This window comes from Arctopsyche grandis, chromosome 9 (genome assembly GCF_051622035.1).
Source record: "Arctopsyche grandis isolate Sample6627 chromosome 9, ASM5162203v2, whole genome shotgun sequence".
Taxonomy (NCBI): Eukaryota; Metazoa; Arthropoda; class Insecta; order Trichoptera; family Hydropsychidae; genus Arctopsyche; species Arctopsyche grandis.
This window is the reverse complement of record NC_135363.1, coordinates 18,236,606-18,242,072: the sequence shown is the minus strand read 5'-3', so window position 1 is coordinate 18,242,072 and position 5,467 is coordinate 18,236,606.

Genomic DNA, 5,467 nt, shown 5'->3' with positions numbered 1-5,467 from the left:
GGAGGTGAGGCTGCTGATGGAGCTGGTGCTGGGCCAAGTGTGTATTTGTGCGTTCGGCGACCGAAGCCATCCCAGGAATCTAGACTGAGCCAGTCCCGCCGCTTGCTGATGCAAATGCAACCAAAACGGCCCTTCAATTGCAACAGCCACATCCCTCCCTCCCCCCGCCTCCCACCTCCCATTCTCCTCCCTGAAGCACATCTACATAGTGTTGTCTCCTGCCTGGAATAGAGTTCGCTGACTCGCGACGCCCTTCCTGTGCTTTATTTTTCGACACACTCCTAGCACGTTCAAGACCACGCCAGTAGGATGTCGTACAATGTTTGCATTACAATTCAGGCGATAAAGACAGACCACAACAAGTTATGAATAAGCAAACGAAAATATCTGTGGTTTTTTAAGTGCCTGCTTTCGATGATAGACGTCTAAAATGAGATATCGATTATACCAGACTTATGTATATAAAAAAAACTTTAGTATGTACATACATGCGTACATTAAAGGTGAATCTAAGGAGGTGGATAGTTTTAACGAAAATTTAGTGTTCAATGAATGCGCATACAATTCAAGTGTCGTCTATTACGCAATCAATCATAATCGGCTTACAGAATAAATCCGTTTTCAATATGATTTTTTATCAACGCGTTGCCTAATGGCAAACTTATACTGTCAACTGGGAGGAATCTTGTGGTAAGAACTAGAGATAGGCGCTTGAGTGCTATTTCCCAGGAAATAGGGGGTTGCCTTTTGTCAACATTTTCGAAGAAACCGGAATAGGCCGAACATGAGGTAGTTGGTAGTGGATTGTTGTGGTATGGTCCACCGCGTTGTTCGCTTGTACGGACTCGTCTCAATTCTGTTCCCTTCGCGGTACTGGCGAATTGTTATGTATATGCGTATGTAGAATAAAATTTACCCGTCTTTTAGAGCATTTTTTAAATTCAATTTTCTCTAAGAATATTCTGATTTGTGTCTATCAAACATCATTAACATATTTTGTTAAAATAGCACAACTTTTTGAATACAAATATTTATGTTAAAGCACCTTGGGATGTTTTCCTGTACTAAGTCGACGAGATTTAGGGTGAAAACACAGAGATGAACGGCACGCCACGCGGTCTTGGCTTCGAGTCAAGAAAGGGCGTTCCCATTTCATTGTTAATTCGCACGATCTTATTATTTCGACAAGTTTCTCCTACATTTCTTCAAATATGGAATTAGCTGCTATCAATCACTGTTAAGCTTATATCAAACAAGTACAAAATATCACCGAAAACACTACAGGGGGTGATTTTTGGGACTGAGTGCCATGAATGTATGCTAGGGATGTTGCATTTTTTTCGCATGTTTAAAAGTATCTAAAAAAAACCACATGCTACGTGCCTCTCAATGTGATTTCGCCCTTAGTATATCCAATGCGCGTTCATTTGGTCAAAGTTCATTTTTCGAAGTGAACCCATTTCAACGAACTCGGTTTGCGAAACCATTCCATTTGAACAAATCGGTGGGGAGCGTCGAAACAAATAATCAGGCCTTAAAATGTTGCATTATCGATCTATTTTCCGATAAATCATTCAAAAGATTAAGTTTTGAAGATAAACAAGATGTTATTAAGAAATATAGGCTACTTGGAATATTTTTATTAGCACAAAAATGAAAAATGATATTCTTCACATCAAGACAGATTATTATAATTAAAAAAAAAAAATTGTCCCCTGTTTTAAAAGTTACGGCACGCCACTGATCCATAAATATAATTTTATCAATGAATAAAATTACCCGGATTGTTTGTATATATATACAATATATGTATATGTACATTAAATAATCGCTGATGATAGACAGTTGAAGGTCATTTAATGTGTCAATTGATATATTTCAAAAGAACCATGTTTAAAGCAACCTAACATTGACATGCGTAAAAACAAGCTGATAAACCAATCGCACAAAAGTCCTCAACTATACTTTTTTAAATGTATAATACATTTGTCAATTTCACCAATTAAAATCATGTAATTTCAAAACGGCACACACTTATTCACCATCTTTCTACTTTCATCAAATTAATGCATCAAGGTGAAATTTAAAAAAAAAAATAATAAAACCGAAGACGATGACCTGTTAAATTGAACACACTAAAATGCTCAAAATTCATCTTCAAAGATAAAGCACTCATATTTCAAGGCTATATACATACATATATGTACATATGTGTACGAACCGAAATTTTAAAACGAAAAGACCACAAACAGCTGCCTACATTTCGTCTCCGGTGATAAGATAAGAACGTCCAGATAAGAGAATCTAACAAAATACGCCAATATTTGTTATAATAACACCACCGTGATTTATTCCGAATAATAAATAATACACACATCATAGCGGATTCATTGAAAAAAGTTATTGTCATTAGCGTTATACTATTGTGACATAAAACACACTAAAATTAATGGATGAAATAAGCGAGATATTCTGTCGTTCGACGGGTGGTAAAATGATACACATATATAACAATACATAATAATGTATAAATATGCATATGCATATACCATCAGCATCCAACACGAGGTCTGCCACGTCTGTCGATTATTTTTTGCGACAAGCACTTTCTAACAGCGCAAATCATTCGGCGATATGTGTAAGTATGTTCACATGTTCAATATTTAGAAACTCTCCAAGGCAGCGCCAGTCACATGTAGCGAATTCCGACTGAACCCAAACGTATACACACGAGGTCTTTCTGTTCCCCTTGGCTGAAATAAAAACGTGGAAAAATAGCAAAAAATAAAATGTATATAATAAATGTGAGACAGACGAAATGCCAGACAGACACTACTGCGCCGAATCGGAATTGCACAACGTGGCGTAATAACCACATACATGCTTTCATTGGGAAACTCAGGGGTAAGGACTAGACAAGGTTACACAATGGAACGCAGCAGACATTGTGAACTTACGTATGTAGTTATGTCGTATCGTAAATATAAGGAAATACCCTACATATATGTATGTACATATGTATAAAATGCCACTTATACATTTGTGGTTTCAATTGAGACTGTGATTCAAATGAATAATAGAATGAAAATTGGTGCAATTTCTGCCGTTCGTATAAACATTGTATGTACATATAAAAAGATAACAAAATATTATTATTAATAATATTTAGGTCAGAAATTAAACAACTCCATCTAACGAGTATTTCGACATGTAAAAAGTTCTTATCAAAATATTATAAAATTAAAAAAAAAATTATTGATATGTATGTATATAGATTAAATAATAAATGATTAAGGCATCGATATTGTATTTATATTAATTGTTCAATTAATAAGATAAAAAATACGTATAATCTAAATTCTTCATTAAGACCAAGAATAATTCAATTGAATAAATATTGATTTAAAGTCCCAATTTTATTTAAAATTGATGTTCCTAAGGGGTTTGTCAATTATCATCATTCATAGCCATTTGCCGTCCACTGCTGGATGAAGGCCAATCTGACAAACTTCCATTTGTCTCCGTTTTGAGCAACTATCATATATTTTATCCCACACATTTTCCTGATTTCATCCACCCATCTCCACTGTGGCCTTCTTTGCAACATTTTACATTCTCTTGGGTACCGTTCGAGCACTTTTTCTCTACTTAGCTACGTGGCCCGCCCATTACGAAGGTGGTTGTCAATTATAATGAAATAAGAAAAAACATTAATAAATCAATGAAAACTAAAACTAGTTGTAAAATTTAAAAAAAACCTAGTACAAAAAATTAAAAATGCATTAATTTTTAGAAAATTTTTTTCTTTAAAAAGTTTCTTTAAAAAGGTTCAAGTTAATAATTCATTTGGTAGGCTACTATAAATTTCAAATCCACTATTTGTTTCTCTGATTTTTTTGAAATATTTTTTTAAGTCAGAGAGTATGATCTCTCAGTTGAGTGTTTTTATTAAACGCGGTGAGGTTAATCCAAGGAAAATTATAGTGATTATTTATAATTTTGTAAACTTCAATTAGAAAACTTTCATTTTGTATCCACATAAACATAATTAAATAGTTTTACCGTCTGAAATCAAACCAATTGAGCAATGTGATATGTTAACATATGTAACTTAATTGCATGATATTAAAGCCTAATTAAACTGTTATGGTTACAGTACATAAAGTACATATTAGTAGAGAAAAAAATTCAGAGATGCGCAAATGTCAAAATGTCGTACTACATAGTAATAATTAATATCATCATCATCATTTACAGCCATACACCATCCACTGCTGGATGAAGGCCTCTCCAACACGCTTCCAATCGTCTCTGTTTTGCGCAACTCATCCATCTCATCCCGCACATTTTAATAATTAATATACAGGTAGATAAAACACACAAGTGACATTTAACACATTTTGAATTGAAATACAAAATAAAAGGCTACACAAAAATTGATATGATACGAATATGTTTTAATACAACGCGATTGATTATAATCTTCTCCAATTCATATATATATTTTTAGGCATAAAAAAACCAGTAAAAAATTGTTCAGATTATCAGATAAATTTTATCAGGCATTAAATTTTCGTAGAAAGATAACGACAATAATCAAGACATACATACATAGAGTTAAAATCGTACAGAACGACCCAATTTGAAAACAACCCTTATATATGTATACACAACACCGGAAATAAACACGTACGACTCAAGGTCTTCAAAACGGAACGAAAACAATGCGGCGACTTCGCCCCCTCGCAACGGCACATTTCCATAAACAATGGCGATGTTGCGTCGCCAAATTATTATTCAGAAACGCTCGGATTAGGTCAACGAAACGTCAACATCTTGAACATCAACAGCCACCATTTTCGCGGCAACAAACGCCATGCGACGTGAACGCGAGGGGGTTTATGCAATCGATCTCGGGCAGGCAGGGAGGGAGGGGCGGCGCCCCCAAAACATAACAAATCCGCAATATTTTTAGACGGCCACCTCGTGACCGGCCACGCTGTCCCGTTTAATTATAATCCTAACCTGGGCGACACGTGGGGCCGCGGGCGAGGGGCGCCGCCTCACACGTGGCCCCGGCCCCACCCCCCTCCCCTTACTTCCCCGGTCAGCTGACGACCTGAAAACATGCACAACCGCCATTTATACGAACGACCGGCGTTCGTTTGTTTCGTCGCAATTTGAAATGGGACGTTACGACGCGCGTGCGCCTCCTCCTCCCCCTCCGCCTCCCCCTTCCAGGCTTCCGGCTGAAACGGGGGCAGCAGTAGAAGTGTGCGGTTATGAATGAGTGGAGTACTTACGCGTGGTGAGACGAGCTCGGCTCGAGCAGCGCGGGGACTCTGGATGAGGCTCCGGAGACGAAGGTGTGGTCGCGTTGGGTGACCGATCCCAGATAGGATAGTGACGAGTGACGAGTGACGATTATCAGTCGGCAGTCGAAAGCACGCGGAGAAGCCGGTGGGCG